Genomic DNA, 20,330 nt, shown 5'->3' with positions numbered 1-20,330 from the left:
ACTTTATTCATTATACAAGACAAATTTCCATTTTTATTAGTATTATTTTAACTAATATTTGCTTGAAAAGTGTTTTATTAATATTTGAATTTGAAATATTTTAGATTGAATAATACCCACTTAATCGTTAAGCTATTTTTAAAGGGACAGCCACGTTAAATATTAATAGATGATGGATTGATGTTGATATAATTGAAATGATAATATGGCCCCTCCATGGGATGTGACATATAGGAAATGTGAATTGATAAAATGTGTCAAATTTTGAATCTACATATAATTGATTTTATTGCACGTCCAAAAATTTGGTTAACAAAAATTTTACTTGTACGACTACCTCTATGTTCGGATCTCACATTCTCACTACTCCAAAAATATTTCTTAGATGATAATCCAACTACTAATATGGATCATTATATTTGGAAACTGATTAATCATATTTTTTCAATATTTGATAGTATCATTTTTGTGTATAATTGTATATGCATGCTAGTATGTCATTGAGTGTATTGCAGTTCATTCAAGATTCAAAATTTTGAAACGCATAATATCATTAGGAATATTAATGTTAGACTCAAAGAATATTGAGGTTACAACTTAAATTAATGATTTAGAAAGTGACTAAAATGTTGGTGTATATCGTTATAATCTCTTTTGCAAAAGTAATAGTACTTGTACACAAGAAAGAATGGTATTGTATATATGACAAAAATGATATTATATATATATATATATATATAGGGTTTTGATCTTTGCAAAACTGGATTTAAATACAGAAACGCAGAACAATATCATAATTAGGGCACTTTTAGGTCATAATTAGGTAATTTGTAGGTCATGCTAACAGAGCATGACCTAAAACGATCTTAGTATGACATTAAATCCAAATATTATAATATGACCTAAAATTGCTTAATTATGACCTTCCGTGTTTTTGGTTAATTATTGACCATTAGATCATCTAATCCTAGGGCTGAGATTTGGTCTGCATTTCTGGATTTAAACACATACTTATTTTGATCATCTCCCTATATATATATATATATATATATATATATATGGAATATTGATATTAGCCTCAAGAAATAATGAGATTATGACTTGATGTTATTGATATAGCAATAAAACAAAATTACTTTATTATCATTTTTATTATATTTCTTTCTTTATTTCTTTAATGCTCCGTATTATTCTTCCTTATACTTTATTATCTCTCAACTTAATTATCCACATCATTTTTTTAAATCACGTGATTAAAAGTAACCTCTCACATATTACGGGACGAAGGGTTTATCATTTTTCATGAGTCTCATTATCATTTTTTCAGAAGTATATTATCATTTCTTAGCATCATAATATCAGTCACAAAAGATAAATTTTCCAATGCCACAATACCTTTTTTTCAGCTTTTGAATATAATATCATGCAATTTAGGTTTGAATTAAATTCTTATAAAATTACTTTTAATTTATATTTTCAATGTGGAATTTAAAAAATTTTAATTACTGTAGAAGAGAAATTAGTTTGCATAAAAGTTTTGGGAGAAAATATATAATTATATGAAATTTTATATTAAAATGTCAAAATTACTTTATTTACTAGTAAGAAAAAAATGGTTTAATTATGGCGGTCTAATCACGAAATTGAATTATCAAAATAAAGTGATACTGGAGCGAGGGACGGGTCGTGCTTTTGGGGCGGCTTGATTCGAGATACTGCATGTATATGGAAGCATGGGTTTGTCATCAGCGTAGGAGGTTGTTCCATTTTGCTAGCTGAGATATGGAGTACTCTTTTATGGATACAACTAGCGGAGGTGGAAAGTGATAATTTGTGGTGGTCTCCATGATTCTGGGCAATTTAAACTATCAACTGCCGCTCCATTGTGAAGCGAATTCGTGATATGCATTCGGGCTTTGATTTAATTATAGTACGCCATGTGCATCGATAAGGTAATTTTGCTATTGACTACATCACACTATCTATGCATACACGTTTCATCAGGGTGTCCATGTTCTAGATACCTCTCCGTCAGATATTAATATTTGGCTCTGCATAATAGACTTGGTGTCTCCATCTCCGGTAATTTTTGTTTTGAGTTTTTTGACTGTTACCGCTTTTTACTACTAAAACATATAGTGATGCTACTACTACATATTAACATGCATTTGATTACGATTTTTATAATATATCTATCTGCACCTCGTTTTTTATGTATTTACTTTTATATTTACTAGCCAAGTACTTCTTACTCATTCTATTAAATTTATTGTGGTGACAATTCTGCCGCCGATCTAAGTTGATTGTGAACCTTATAGTATCTTAGTATTTGAACATCAATCTCGTGGCGAATTATATACCGACACATCACTATTCCTCGTGCTAAATATATATGGTGCAAAATCATTTAAATGTTTACTTTTTGGATTTTTTATCCCTCTAGATATTCATTCTACAAAACTGTATTGTACTATAAATAAACCAATACTATATAGTAGTATATGTTTTATTTGAATTATATTTTAATCAAACCTCTACTCCATAAATGACGCCACTCAGCGATACACTATCATGTAGTATATGATAGAATTCGATAATAATTTCGAATATAAAGGCTCAAGGCATATAAATCACAGTCAATAATGTGTATGTTACAAGTAGTGTTATACTATCAGGTTAGTATGAAATTGATAAATAATCAGTCATAATATACTAGCCGAACCTTTTACTTGGCACACGTGACATAACAAATTTGTGATTGTAATTTGCTTTGGATTTTTTTATTCGACATGAGAAAACATATTGGAATACCTATACATATAAAATTATATGTACTCTCCTTCTTGGGTGATGAAATAATGACTTCTACAAATTTATGGTCAAATGTCATGTTCGCGTACTAAAAGAATACAATCTCATTTTGGGGTCATGCATATTTTGTTATAGTATTTTATACATATTTTTTAGAAGAGTTACATACGAATAAGGTAGATTGTTTATCCGTGGTCATTTAAACTTTAAAATGCATCTGCCTAATTTTTTTGTTTTCCAAGATATCGCTCCTGCCAACAACCAAAGAACTAACCATCGTCCTAATTACCGTCAGTGCACTAGACAGTAGGAGACTAGCCAAATGATTTGCTTCATTTACGTTTCTTCCTTTTCACTTCTATAATTTCTCTCTCAACATTAATTAGAGATGAGCATTCTTAGAGCATCCGCATCGCTGGCTCAATACTGTCTCGGTCTCGTCCCGTATCCCTCCGCCAAGAAGAGGGTGGCGAGTTGGCCACGTGGCGTGTGGCCTTGACGCCCACTCGCCGGCTCACGAGTGGGCGTCGTTTATATCCGTTGAAAAAATATTTTTTTATTTTTTTAAATTCTGAAAAAAATTGAAAAAAAATTTAAAAATTCCCCCAAAAATACTAGCCGTTTTCCCCAATATTTTAATTTTTTTTCTATTTTTTTAAGCCCCCAATCACTTCTATAAATATAAAATCATTCCCACAAATTATCCATCATAAAAAAACTCTCTATTCTCACTCAAACACTTTACATTCTTCATCTCAAAACATTATTCTTCTCCCAAATTTAATCCATTCATGGATCCATTTGAGCAAATGCGTCGAATGATGGAAGAATCGCTAGAAGCAGATCGACGTAGGGAGGAGGAGGAAACCGCGGCGCGTCAAAAGCGACCCCGGAAATACATCCATCGTGACCGGGAGGAAGCCGCCGCAAGGTTGGTACGAGATTACTTTTGTGAGAACTCAGTATGGGGAGATACCTACTTCCGTCGCCGTTTCCGCATGTGGCGGGAGCTATTTTTGCATATCGCAAATACATTGGCGGCCCGGGAAGAGTACTTCCAAGAAGGGTACGACACTATTGGCCGTCCCAGTCTCACGACACTCCAGAAATGTACTGCAGCAATCCGTCAGCTTGCTACTGGACAAACGACGGATTTTTTCGACGAGTACCTGCACATTGAGGACAACACTGGGAGACTGTGTTTGATGAACTTCTGCAAAGGCGTCCGGGCAGCCTTCACCGAGGAATATCTCCGGAAGCCAAGCACCGCAGATTGTCAGTTTATGTTCCGACTTCACGAAACAGTGCACAGATTCCCCGGGATGCTTGGCATCGTCGATTACATGCATTGGCAATGGAAGAATTGCCATGTGGCGTGAAGGGGATCATACACGAGCGGCCACAAAGGCACCCACCCCACCGTTATACTTGAGGCCGTTGACGACTACCGGCTATGGATTTGGCATGCATTTTTCTTGGTTCCCGAATCGAACAACGACATCAACGTGCTCAACCAATCCGACCTCTTCAGCGAAGTTTTGAATGGTAAAGCGTCGGCCATCAACTTCACCGCTAACAACCGCTAGTATAAAATGGGGTACTATCTTGTCGACGACATCTATCCGAAGTGGCCAACCTTCGTGAAGACGTTCAACAGGCCGATAAACAAAAAACAAGATCTTTTTGCGCAAAAGCAAGAGGCTGCTCGCAAGGATGTGGAAAGAGCGTTCGGGGTTCTACAAGCTCGATTCCACATTATCAAATCCCCGGCTCGTACGTGGTTTATGGAGAATATGGTCGACATCATGTATACGTGCATAATCTTGCACAACATGATTATCGACGAAGGACTTGAAGCGGGAAATTGGTTCGACCCTGAAACCCCGGAAGGCTCTACCGCAAGTAGTCCGCCTCGTAGTGGAGTGCATCCTTCTTTGCAAGAGCGAATGTGTGTTCGGGCAAGGACACATGATTCTATCGCCCACGCCCAACTCCAGGAGGATCTAATGGAGCACATTTGGATAAAATTTGGCAACCGTTAGACGATCACCGCATCACTTTCCATGATTATGCGGATTTCAATAAATTGTAATATTAGGATTTCAATTATGTATTTTTTCATATTTTTGGATGTTGTAATTTTTGTGATTTTTAATGATTTTATGAATTATTAGTATTAATTTAATATTTCAATGAAATATTAATTGAATTTGTTGAAAATAAAAATAAAAAATGAAATTGAATGAATAGTTAAGGGATTGGATGATTAAGAGATGGAGGGTTGCAGGTGCTGTCTCTTAGTTACAGAGATGAGGTAAAAAGTGCAGTGGAGCCCATGAATAGTTAAGGGACGAGACGGTATTGAGATATGGATGTGGACGGCCTTAGGGTTTGATCCATTGATAGAGAATTTAATAGTGGAATGCACTCTAAGAGCACGGGAAAGCATAGACAAATTTTGCTGTTTTATTTTTTTAATAAATTAAAGGCTCAAACCTTCAACCCAACCAAAAACGGACAACAAGATCACCAAACAAGAACAAACATCAAGTAAAAAAGACACAAAAGAAATGAACGACAAAACCACGACCAACACATCTCCCGCCAACAAAGAATGCAACAAAGAGGCAAAAGCAGCACCACCGCCAAAAGGAGAGAACAGTGCGACCCACCCTTTCCAAAAACACATGGAATTATCGTCTCTCTTGTCCGAAATTGCTCGCAACGATTGGATTCAATCTACTTGAATTATACCAAAATTGTGTATCGTCATTCACCACTGCAATTATAGCAATTAGCAAACAATATTGATGAATTACTACTACTTGCCTTGCAAATCCAGATCTGAATATATATTGGTTTCATATAAGAGCAGAAATTTTAATTGTTCGTGAAATCAAAGCAAATTAATTGGTCGATAATTTACACGAAGATATCATGGTTGGTATGCAAATCTAAAATTTGGCGAAAGTTGAATTTACAGACAAATTAATTACCTTTTCATAAATTTACCTTAAAGTAGACATTAAATTCTACAAAAAAACATCCGGGTATGGCATGGGCATCAGGGCATGCATCTCTCTCTTTAATAACAACTAGTATCACACCTGTGCTATGCACGGATTAAGGTATTTTCAAATAACATGGACTAAAATATAATTACTGTGATTTAAATTAACCAAAATAGTGGTTATATAAATTAGTACGAATTGCAACGCAATAAAAGAATACTTAAACCAGCAAACGTATAGTACATAAGAGTAATATAATTATTGTGATTTCAATTAACCAAAATGGTGCTTATATAAATTAGTATGGATTGCAACGCAATAAAAAAAAAACTTAATTAGCCAAATAATTCAGTACCCAATTAACTAAAAGAATAAATCTAATCAATTAAAGACTTCGACTAATCATACTAATAATTCGAATACCGAAAAAGCCTAAACCCTCCTTCTCCCATCATCACTGTACCTTATTTTTTTATCGAGAAACTCCATAAAAAGATACAGATTCAAATCTTAAATTTGTAATGCCTCTACTACCATGCACAAAATACAGATACTCATCAACCAACTAACCGAGCAACTATAGACAACTCGAATATGACCACCCTAATGGTGAAATCTCATAAAATAACACAAAAAACCCTTAGATCTATGACTCCATCGCTGCCACATACATGAAATAGTCGATCGCCATCTGCATCGATGTGTCCTCCGCGTCGATAAGGTCCGGGAAGCTCATGTTGATATTCTTCCTGTAATTTCCTCGGACCCCAACAATGTCCAAAAAAAATGCAAATATGAATAACAATGAAAGAACATGTATTTGTAGATAAAAACTAAAAGTTAACCTTTCATGTTCCACAATTCATAACAAAAGACCTTTTAGTTTCTACCATCTTCAACATAATTATACTCCGTCCGTCCCATAAGAATATGCACTCTTTACTTTTTAGGCCGTCCCACAAGAATATGCACTTTCCAATTTTGGAAACTCTTTCACCCTAACAAGGTGGAGCTTATTCTCCACTAACAATACTTTAATTAGTTTTTCTCTCTATCTCTCTCTTATTTTTTTAATTTTGCATTAAAACTCGTGCCGATTCCAAAGTGTATATCCTTTGAGGAAGGAGGGAGTAATATTTACATATGAAACGTTTACTAAAATTTAATATTTGTAGGTGAAATGCTTAGGGAACAAATGCTAATTAAAGGTCACGTACGGTGGTTTTTGGAACGTGGAAAGCAAAACCCGTAGAGCAAATATACTCCACCAATTTAAACCATGGACTATTAATAAAAAATATTTTAATTAATAAATAACTTTTTTATTAACCTGACATTGAATATCAAGTTTATTGTCATTTGTTACAAATTATATCAATAATAAATGTCTATTTTTTTACGTTTCAAATCATAAACTATTTATAAAAAATAATTTTAAATAATAAATAAATTTGTTATTCAAATGACATTCATGTAAATATGACCAAAACTCCCTGAGCTTCATTTCATTGCAATAGAGTGACCCTATACACTAAAAACCTAAACCTTGAAACCTAAATCCTAAACCCTTGACTTTAAAATATACTCATCATGACCAACAAATGAGCCAAATATCAATAAAATTCTCCCTCCGCCCCAGTTCAATTTTACTTTGTTGATCATTTATTCTACTTTGGAGGTTTTAGATCTGTATTCGATATCTTACACTGGGTCGGCCTACTTGATAATCCTTATTAATAGTAGATGTTTTTTTACTCGAATCTTGGCTATAAATCTGTTTATATGCTCATATCAAGAAAGAATAATTTTAATTAAAAAAACATGATGACATTCTGTTTTTTTCCCTAAACTCCACTTTTATATAATTCATAAAAATCTATATGAATATCATTGTAAATATTGAAATTTATAAAATAATTTAGGTTTAAATTATATTTCATATATTTGATTGGATTAAAAAAATTAATTATCATCATTATTATTGTGCATTAAATATTACACAACATTATTATCTAATATTTAAAACTTTTGATAGAATGGAATAGACTCGATCATGCAACAACATGAGTATATTGACAATAATGATCCGTAATTGTATAATATTATTAACCGGAATTTCATTCATTTATACTAAGGTTGTTCACATCCCATACTATAAACGGTATACGTATACCCCATCTCAGAACCCACAGTTAATTATGTCACGTTATTTTACTCCATTTTGAGTGTTGCAATACCTACAATAATTCATACCCCACAAACACCAAAACTATATCACAAATTAATTTGACTTTCTCAAATATTTTTAATTCATCTTAAAAAAAAATTCATTTCATTTTCCCCATTCAATTCAAAAACCTTTCTTGTAATTTATTTATATATCAAATATAATGTATATTCGATAAAAATTACATAGCTTGAAAATGAAAATATGATCCATTAAACATACTACAATAAAATGTAAGCATAAATTAAAACATATTTAAACATTGGAATTCAGTACATAGTATAATAATAAAATGTGAAACGCATTTTTACAAATTAATTGTTACTACAATCTAACCAATTACATTAGCTAAATATGAAGCCCAACATGTTCGGTCCATGCCCTTGAATTCCAGTCACCTTTAACTCATAGAACGAATAATAAATTCATGCGGCCCCTTTGAGTCTCTTCTTCGACTTCTTTTCAGTTTCAGAGCTTTTTTTCTTCCCTTCTTCCCAACATTTCAATATCCGAAAAAAATTGATCTTGAAGGTATGTTTTGTAATTAATATTCATGTATCGTTAAAATCCATTAAACAATGTTAAAATGCATTAGTAAAAATAGTTTTAGTAAAATTATAATTTTATCACACCCCGTGCTATGCACGCCAATTTCACTTTTTTTAAGTATGAAATTTTATTTAAAATAATAAAAAAATATCATTATAAAATTATAAATATATTAATAAGAAACGTATAAAATAATACATTTAATAAAAGTAGTATAAATTTTATTAGGTTACAAACATGACTTATTCTTAAGAAATATATTTCATAAAAAATTATTGTATACCGATTCTGAATTCTAGCTGTATCATTTTGTTTTATTTTTGTATGAAATAATATTTAGTTTTACAATTTTATTAAATATAAATGAATCTATTTATTAACAAAATTTAAGAGTGTAGCATGTAATGTACATTTCTAAAAATAGTTCCAATGGCACTAAAAATCAAAACTAAAATAATCCAACAAATTATCTAATCAAAATACAATGTAAACCTAAACACACCAATATATCACTACAGTCGGCATCTCCCAAATCCTACTCAATACAAATTCTTTCACTTTCTCTCTACTTCACCTGAACCTGAACCTGAATTATTGAAACCCTCTGAACCTGAAATGAAACAGTCTCACTGAACCTGAAATGAAACAGTCTCACTGAACCTGAAATGTGCATGTTATTTAATGGTGTTGGTGTAAGAGTAATGCCTCTTTGGGTTTGTGCTTAGTTCAATTTCCAAATCCAATTTCTGGTTATAATCTTCAATTCATATATAACAAGTACCTTACCTGGTTCATACTTTTAGAGCATGCTCGCCTTTCCTCTTTCGTTTGTGGACTTTGCATTAATGATACAAAACAAAAGGAACATAAACTAAATTCTACATCAAGCAATAACTTTTGACCAGCCAAAACAATCTAATTCCATACACATCCACTGCATGTAGAAGGTGAACGAAAACTCTCCAAAGACGTGAAGGTGGTGTTGGAAACACAATCACAAGAGCAAGGCGAGCACCAATTAGCCAATGCAGTTGAATACATTGACATTTAAACAAAATATGATAGCTTTTGGTATTCACAATTCTCTTATAATATGCTCTTTCGAAGAACTCATTCATTACAGTGATTAAATGAAATTAAAATATTATTAGGGAATATGTAGTGCCACCTCACATAAATGGGGTATATTTTTATTAAATACACATAAATGAAATTTTACAATGATTGACATACACCAGTCGGTTATGCACAAATAAAAAAAAGTAATTTCAATTAGATTATAATTTTAATATAAAATGAAATTTCCATAAACACCCCCAAAACTTCCATTTTATATATGTATAGATTAAATATCAATTAAAGCTTAATTAGTTTAGAAGCAGCTGCATGCTCATCTGATTAATTAAGTGTGTTGTTAATTTGAATCCATATTGCTGACAGAGAAATAATGACAAAAGATGGAAGTGAAGACGACATGATTGAAAACCACTAAAGAGAAAGTAAAATACAAAATAAAACTTTCGTGTTAAAAGATACTCCTACTTTAAAAGTAAAAATGTGTTTTAAATGACATTTGTATATGCATTTTAAAATTTATCGACTGCTATTGGCACATTTAAAATTTTGGATTTAACAGATAATTTATAACGTAGCGTTATAATATTGGTACGTGCTTTTTTTTTCCTTCTTTCCTCTTTTCTACTGATTAAAATTACAAATGACTGAACTGGGAAGTAATTAAAAGAATTCTAGTTTTTATAAAAATGAAAATATTATTATAAATAAAAACTACAGTCAAAACATGGACAAACTTTATTTATAAGCGCTTAGGAAACACTATAAAACACAAACGGAAACTAGGAAATTACAAATAAATCGTACAAATGTAAATTATTTTTTTCGCTCCCTAAATAATATAAGATGGCCAAAATCTACTGTCCATCGTTGGAATGTCTTCGGTTTATAAGCTCGATTCGTAAGCACCGTCCGAATTTTAAGTCATTCTGACTCAACCCATTTACAGCATCACTGGCGTTTACTGCTGGAACTGCATAATCTTTAGCATGTACCTCGAATTATTTTGAGTTTGAATGTGTGATAGAAGTGTAGATGTTAAAATTCTTAATATCTTGTCACACATCAACTTGGTAACGATCCTAGCTCACATATAAAAGTATGGATAACCCTCCCCCTTATAAGGCATTTTAAGGGGTGAGTGACCCATTTCTAATATGGTATCAGAGCAGGCCCAAGTCGATGATGGATTATATCTCTTCTCTTGCCTACCCATGTGATGGAAGTCCGATGTGTCATTCCGGCCCACACGTGAGGGGGCGTGTTAAAATTCATAATTCTTGTCCCACATCGACTTGGTAACTATCCTAGCTCACCTATATAAGTGTGGATAACCCTCCCCCTTATAAGGCCTTTTAAGGGGTGAGTATCAGAGCGGACCCAAGTCGATGATGGATTTTATCTCTTTATCTCTCTCTTGCCTACCCACGTGATGGAAGTCCGATGTGTCATTCCGGCCCACACGTGAGGGGGCGTGCTAAAATTCTTAATATCTTATCCCACATCGACTTGGTAACGATCCTAGCTCACCTATAAAAATAATGATGACCCTCCCCTTATAAAGCCTTAAGGTGTGAGTAACCAATTTTTTAACGGTAGATAAACTAAATATGAGAGTCATGAGCCTTATGACAATGCGCATAAAAGAGTTTAAAGGGGAGTAATTATAACGAGTTTTTAAATATAAAAAGTGAGGATGCAGAATCTTATAGAATATAATAAAGAGTTTATAATTATGAGTATAATATAATTGGATAAACCTCTAGTGACTAAACAATGTTTTTTGGGGAAAAGTAGAAGTATAGCTCATTTTTTTTTGTTAACAAAAAGAGAGACCAGTGCTCTACGAACACGTATACTCAAGAGATGAGCTTTTTAAACCTTATATATATATCGAAGAATAAAATCAATAGTATCGTATAACCAAACAAAATTCAATAGTTTTATAATTTTGAATGTATAATTTTTTGTAAAAGCAGCCGCTCAAGGCCTCAGCTACTGCGAAAAGATAAGCAATACGTGATAAATGCGTTAACTTTGTTTTTGTATAGTGACAAGCATTTGGATTCCACATATTTTAAGATATTATCTCCAACTTTTAATAGCAACAATTTACAATCGTCTTATTTTGGTAGTATTTCATGACCCCGTGATTTTTTATATTTAATAAATCCGAAATTCATTGTTTCGTACATCGTGTCATTATCACTAGTGACCTACAGTGACTTGACAAACGAATTTAATCCTCGTGGTTTGCATAGATAACTTTTTGTGTGTTTATTGATAATATTATAAACAAATATTTCGAATAAATAACTGAATTGTAGAGTATAAAGAAATAAATACAAATAAGCACGTGTTGAGGAATTAATAATGGTACTCCCTCCATCCTGTTTTACCTGATTTATTATTTTTGGGTGTCCTACTTTAGAAGTTTCGGTTGAAATATTCTTAAATGGTAATAGGCCTCTATATTTCACTAAATTTTTTTCCAACTCACATTTCAGTATCTTTTTCAACAACTTCTCTTTACATTTTATAAAACTAGTGCCGAACTCAAATGAGATTCCTAAAGTGGGATGAAGGGAGTAAAAAGAATACATGCATAAAATAAAGTTTTCCTATCATTTTCACAGTACACAGTAAAGTAAAAAAATTATTGCATAGCCAGGAAATTATATGAGAGGGAGCGAAAATATATATATTGAGTAATTTTGAGACTTTTAATAAGGCGGATTTTGTGAATAACTTCTTACATATTTGAAAATTAGGGCAAAAATAAATTACTTAGAATGAAACTCATAGAAAATAGAATGAAAAAAAATGAAAGATCGAATAAAGACTAGTTGTATTTGTTTATAGCTACACAAGTACACAACTCTTATAGTCTCCTGTAACAAGTATCTTTTGATTTCTCATAATCATTGATTGATTAATTCTTACCTTAAATCTTGCTTTCAATGAAATTTTTTCCCAACGAAAACGTTTAATCACAATAGTTTTTTTTATTATTATTTTGAGTGAAAAAGGCAATGTGTGATCGAATATGACTATCATGACTATTATGACACCTTGTATGAGTGAGAAATATTATTAAATTATACTTACGTATGTATCATAAGGTCACTTTTTGTCACAAAGACTTACCAAAACTTACAAAAAGAAGCACAAGACAAAAGGCAAGAAAATATGTAATTAGTGAGTAATTGATACACAATTAATAGGTGATTGATACACAATTACATTGTCTAGGAATAAATTATTCCCTACCATACATGGATGTAATATGGCCTATATTAAGGTGAACCTATTGATGAATCAAACACTGAAACATATTACAATCATATCAATTTGACAATATGGTATCAGAGCGGGTGAGGATTCAGAAAATTATCATCATCATCCATAAACCATTCCCAACCCTTTGGCAAAACCAGCAAAAAACATGTTGCATACGAAGGAATTCAACTCCGGCGACATCAAAATCCAAACCACCGAAACGTCAACCCAGAATGTGATGGTGTTTCCACCCGAATTAGCCGCACAATTCGCGGAATTCTTGAAACAGAGCAGCCTCATATCGGTCTCTGAACCACCAAAACCCAACACAACATCAACAAATCACCACCGTCATCACCCAAAATCATTGGGCGATATCACGGTCAAACCAAAATTGAACGGAGAGAACTATCCTCTCTGGTCCAATCTGATGGATCGAGGAATCAGGGGAAAGGGGTTGTCTTCTCACATAGATGGAGTTACAAGTCCCCCAACCCGATCTGATCATTTTTTTTTCAAAATGGCAACAATGCGATCACTGCTTGTTCAATTGGATCATCAACAACATTGAGACATACCTGATTAATGAGGTTTCGCAATATGAGACGACATATGACCTATGGGAGGGTCTCGCCATCACATACGGCAGCGGGGGTGACCCACTCTAAATTTACGACCTACATCGGCTAACCAACACAGTCAGACAAGAAGGGACATCACTCGAAGACATATGGAATAAGTTCCAAGGGCTGTGGATATCAATTGACCGACGAGAAGTGAAGCCAATGGACAAACAAACGCTACGGCTGTATTAATTTCTCACCGCTTTGGATGACAAATATGATGCAATAAAGAAGGAGATAATTACACGCGACCCTTTACCAACGGTGCGCGAGGCTTACTGAATTGTTCGTCGCGAATCGAACAACGATGCCATCCTTGGTGTTGGAACTGGAGGAACATTGAAGGATGGAATAGGCTCCGGCCTTGCTATTATCGACTTTGGACTCTCCAACCAGCCGCCCAACACCGCCAACCGACAGTGGAATCGATGCTCTGACGATAATAAAAGTCGATTGACATGTTCCCACTGCGGCGGAAAGAAGCACACCAAGGATGGGTGCTTTCACCTCATTGGATTCCCCGATTAGTGGGATGATATGAAGAAGGCAAGGAGGGCGCGTACACTGAACAGAAACGGCGGAGGAAGAGCAGCACTCGCTATTACCGACCAGGCTGCCGACACCGGAACTCCGGTGGGTAGCACCGGCACAACACGGCGGGAGGCAGCCGACGGAGGAGCGACCCACACCGGCGACGAGCTAGCCAGAGCATCGGCGGCTAAGGTTTGGGAAGAAGGTAGTAAATTACCCCTTTTATACCCTAATTCTCATGAAATTAAAAACCAACCCCAAACATTCCATAAAGCCCAAAATGAACCCTCCAACTCCTGGTATTCTCAGTTTGACCCCGGGAAAAAATCCTCCTTCAAAAATCGCCCACACACTTCCGGAAAAGATTTAAATGAGCCCATTAGTTTCTGTGCTTTTGTAAATACACCCTCAAATACCCCAGAATTGGAAATTGCCCCCAACATCCCTTGCCACAATAAATTCCAAGCCCTTGCACACTCATCAATATCTGAAAATCGACCTAAAGATTATGAATAGATATTTGACTGTGGTGATACTGATACTATGTCTTATGAACTCACTGATTTTACTAATATTTCTGCTCCACATAAGAAGTACGTTCAGACAGCAAATGGAAGTATAATCCCAGTCCAGGGGGCGGGCACAATCAAGATCACTCCAACACTGCACATCTCGAATTGTCTATATGTGCCTTTATTGGCACACAAATTACTCTCAGTTAGTCATGTAACTAGAGAATTAAAGTGTAAACTTCTAATGGAGCCAAATTTGTGTGTTCTACAGGATATCAAGATGGGGACGACAGTTGGGCATGGCACTGAACAACAAGGACTGTATTATGTGGACAAGATGGCCCAACCTGGTGCTGCGATGCTGACTCATGGACCAACAGAATCACGAGGTTGGCTTTGGCATCGCCGGTTAGGACATCCCTCCATAGGATACATGCGTATATTTTTTCCCAATTTAGCCAGTACTCAGTTTTCTTTCAATTGTGATACTTATTTTTTTGCTAAGAGCCATAGACACTCATATAAGCTCAACAACTCTCGTATGGACACTACTTTCTCTTTGATTCACTCTGACGTTTGGGATCCAACACCTGTTTTGGGTAGCCTTGGATTTAAGTATTTTTTGTTATTTATCGATGATTGCACGCGTTTAACATGGGTATACTTTTTAAAATCCAAATCTGACGTTTTTGAGAAGTTTACTTTGTTCTACAATATGGTGCACATCAATATAACAAGAAAATCAAAATCCTTAGGTCAGACAATGGGGGGGAGGGGAGCAGCGGTGGAAGGGGGAGAGTCTGTTAACTCAAGAATGCAACAGTATTTTTCTGGAAAAGGGTTAGTACATCAAACTACGTGTCCACATACTCCTAAGCAAAATGGGGTCGCAGAGCGGAAAAATAGAAAAATCCTAGAAATGACTAGAGCCCTTCTAATCGACTCACACGTACCGAAAACCTTTTGGCCAGAAGCCGTAGCTACCTCAATTTACCTACTCAATCGGTTACCCACCCATATCCTAAACTTTAAAACTCCATTCGATGTCTTCTCTACACAAAACCAAATTCCACCACCACTTACACTCGACCCTAGAATTTTTGGGTGCTCTGTCTTTGTCCACATACCAAAACAAGACCGAACAAAATTATCTCCATGTTCAGTTAAGTGTGTTTTCGTAGGATATGGGCGGAATCAGAAAGGATATCGGTGCTACGATCCAAAGACGAAACGTCTTTACGTTACCATGAACTGTGATTTTGTGGAAAGCGAATATTTTTATAACCAACTTAGCAGTCAGGGGGAGGAAAAGGGTTCTCAACCCGTTAGTGACCTGCTAAGTTGGTCCCCGAGCCCAAGTCCAGACCACCCACTTTCGCCAGACTCCCCACTTCCTTGCCTACTGTCATTGCCAAGTCCTGTGACAGAAGATGGTCCAACAGACGATGCAAGCCGCGGTACTACCGGGCCGTCTTCGTCCCATGATCAACCTTGCGAATCCAGTGAACTAGCCTCACCGTCAGACCCACATACGATTCCTGAGGTTAGTAATCCTGAGAATAATTCCATCCCTCAGCTTAATACTGACCATGTGAGACAGGAAAATAAGACAAGTGAAGAGTCAGGTGTGAGTGACAGAATGTTTGAGCTGCCACCAAGAAGCACATGAGGTGTACCACCAAAGAGATACTCACCTGACTGTAAGGGACACAAAACAAAGTACTCTATGGCAAACCTCTCCGTTGGACACCTAACTGAGATGGCTAGAGCTTTTGAAGTAGCCTTGTATGAAGAGGATCTTCCACGATCAGCTGAAGAAGCAATGGAACATCAGCACTGGCGAGAGGCGATGAAAAAGGAGATGGATGCACTTCTCAGAAACAATACTTGAGAAAAATGCAGCAGACTAGATGGAAAGAAACCAGTAGGGTGCAGATGGGTGTTCACCATCAAACGACGGGCAGACGGGTCTATCGAGAGGTACAAAGCATGGTTGGTGGCAAAAGGGTACACTCAAACTTATGGGATCGACTATGAGGAAACCTTTTCCCCGGTGGCAAAAATGAATACAGTCAGAACCTTGCTTTCAGTGGATGCGTGCAAGGATTGGGAGCTACACCAGTTTGACGTAACAAATGCCTTCCTACATGGAGAATTGAAGAAATATGAAGAAGTGTATATGGAAGCCCCTCCAGGATACTCAGAAGAATTCGGAGAAGGACAAGTGTGCCGGTTAAAGAAAACTCTCTACGGACTAAAGCAGTCCCCTAGAGTATGGTTTGGGAGATTCTCACAAGCCATGAACAAGTATGGATACTTTCAAAGCTAATCAGACCACACTTTGTTCATAAAAAGAAGGAGTGACGGGATGGCCTGTTTAATCATCTATGTGGATGATATGATTATAATTGGGGGATGATGAAGAAGAAATCGAGGACTTGAAGAGAAACTTATTCCAGGAGTTTGAAATGAAAGATCTGGGAGCTCTCAAATATTTCTTAGGAATTGAAGTACTTCGATCCAAAGAAGGAATATTCCTACGACAGAAGAAGTATGTGTTGGATCTCCTCGCACAAACCGGGCTCCTCGACTGCAAACCAGCAGACATACCACTTATGGTGAATCATGGACTAAAATTTGAAGATGGAGCAAAACTGGCCAATCGAGAAGATATCAGCGTCTGGTTGGCAAGCTAATATATCTCGCCCATACAAGGCCAGACATATCCTATGCAGTGGGAGTCATAAGCCAATTCATGCACAAACCTCAGAAAAATCACATGGATGCGGGCACTAAGGGTAGTTCGCTATTTGAAGGGGACTGCAGGTTATGGAGTATTGCTAAGAAAGAATGGTGATCTTGAAGTGGATGGATACACTGATGCTGACTGGGCAAGCAACCCGATAGACCAAAAGTCTATTGGAGAATACTTTTCCTTCGTTGGAGGAAATTTGGTCACGTGGAAAAGTAAGAAACAGAAGGTGGTAGCATTATCGAGTGCTGAGGCTGAATTCCGAGGAATCAAGAGTGGTCTAACAGAGATTATGTGGTTAAGGCGTTTACTCACTAAGATTGGTCTTCCTCCCAAAAAAAGAAGCCAGTTATTCTGTGACAACAATGCAGCTATCAACATCTCCGAAAATCCAGTTCAGCATGACAGAACGAAGCACGTGGAAGTGGACCGTCACTTTATCAAAGAAAAGATCGAAGGAGGGATTATAGAATTTCCATTTGTCAGATCAGAAGATCAACTCGCAGACATTCTTACCAAGACAGTAAACCCAAAGATGTTCAAGGAAGTCTTAAGCAAGTTAAGCATCAGAGATGTCGTTGCTCAACTTGAGGGGAGTGTCACAAAGACTTACCAAAAGAAGCACAAGACAAAAGGCAAGAAAATATGTAATTAGTGAGTGATTGATACACAATTAATAGGTGATTGATACACAATTACATTGTCTAGGAATATATTATTCCCTACCATACATGGATATAATATGGGTTATATTAAGGCGAACCTATTGATGAATCAAACACTGAAACATATTACAATCATATCAATTTGACTAATATTAGAAGAAGTTGTTATTAAAGGAAATAGAAATATCTTGAATGAGATAAATAAAATAGATAACAAATATAACAGATATTATTTACTTTTGTTGATTCAGCACATTAAACCAAACATCAACTTCGTGGTATGTACATTTAGCAAACACGTATTCAACAGAAATATCTTTAAAAAGAAGAGATATTATCAAAGCATTTTGGTTGTCATTTTTAATTACATTAAAAAGAAAACAACTATGGGCATTTTTTAATACTAGTAATTAAGAATGTTTAAAAAAATTCTTATTTTTAGTGTCTCAACTAAAATTAGGTGATATAAAGAGAAATATTTTTAAAAAGTAAAAAATTAAGATAATTTGCTCTTAATTTAAAAATATTTTCTTTTGTGTTCTAACTTGTGGTTATTTGTCAAAAGTTTCCAACATAATTAATTGAATCTTTATTTTTTCGTTCTTATATAAATTTTTTGTAATTTATATTATTATTACATATTGTTTGGTGGGAAATATGCACGTATAAATAATTATTCACCCTCCAATTATTCAATTCCATAACAAATAATTAGTTATTTTCTAACAAATTTCAGGTTTGACATTTCTTTATGCTTCATTAGTTCATTATAATCCCTTTCCAAATTAAAGCTAAAAAAATACTGTAATGTGGTATTTATAGTACTATTATATTTCTCCATTGAAAGCCAACTCAGTCAGTTTAATTTGTATGAATGAATCACTGATCAAATTCAAACTTTAGAGAATTGACAGACATAATTTTCAAACAGTTATGATTAACCACAATAAAATACTAGTATAAGAAAATAAAAATATTGTTGAACTTCTGAAAATTGTTTTTAATTAACCAATTGTTAATGATATACGTAGTATATGGATCATTTGATTCATGCCGTGACATTTTTGATTAACCACAATAAAATACTATAAGAGATTAAAAAATATTATTGAACTTTTGAAAATTGTTTTTAATTAACCAATTATTAATGATATAATATGGATCATTTGATTCATGTCGTGACATTTTTGATTAACCACAATAAAGTACTATAAGAGATTAAAAATATTGTTGAACTTCTGAAAATTGTTTTTAATTAACCAATTATTAAAAATATAATATGGATCATTTGATTCATGCCATGATATTTAAATAGCTAAAGTGTGACACATGTATGATTGTCGCTAAATTAATCATTTAGATCAATTTTTTCTTGAATGCTAACCTGTAAATTAATTACAAACGTGTGGCGAGAATCTGACTACATCTCAAGCTTTGAATTTAATCAATTTTATCCCTTTAACCTTTAGTAATTGTGTCAATATTTCCCAAAATATCAATTTACTTTTCAATTAGTTTATTTATAATCGTTTCTAAAAAATTAGAAGGTCATTTTTTTATGATAAATCAAAATATTCAAACCACACAAGTGGTGAGGGAAGGTACAAGAAAGAAACAAAACAACAACTACAACAAGAGAAGCACAAACACAAACATAAACGATACGACAATATCCAAAAAACAGACAAGAAGAGAAGACAACAAGAGACAAAGACAGAGGAGAAAAAGCCAAACACAAACTGATAACACCAAAGCAGCTATCGTCCAGAGACCGCTCGAAATCACAGCAGGCACCAAACAGGAGAAGAAACAAGCACTTCCCCACCAAGTCATCTTCTACGTGGGCTTGTTCCCCTTGCCCACCTTTTGACATCCTCCATAATATGTCCCGGTGAAAAAGGAAACTCCGAGCACCATCCTCTTATCGAAGATCCAAGGTGCCAAAAAATAATTTTTTTCTCAAAATCCCAATTAGGCTTAAACTTTTGGAAAATGATCTTATTCCGGATATCCCAGATTGACCAAGAAACAACATAGAACAAGGCAATCCATATTTGTTTTTCAACCTTCCTAAGAGGAAAGCCAAGCCATGACATGAGGCAAGCTCCTGGTTTATTAGGAAGACAAATGGAGATATTCCACCGAGCACCGCAATAGTACCAGAAGTTGCTTGAGATCCTGCAGCTGAAGAAGAGATGTTCGACAGTTTCCGGATCCTCTTTACAGAACGTACATCGATCGTCTTCCACTCCATTCACACCGAATTTGAATAATCGATCTTTGGTGTTTAATCTTC

Source organism: Salvia splendens, chromosome 22, assembly GCF_004379255.2.
Source record: "Salvia splendens isolate huo1 chromosome 22, SspV2, whole genome shotgun sequence".
Taxonomy (NCBI): Eukaryota; Viridiplantae; Streptophyta; class Magnoliopsida; order Lamiales; family Lamiaceae; genus Salvia; species Salvia splendens.
This window is presented reverse-complemented; position numbering follows the sequence as displayed.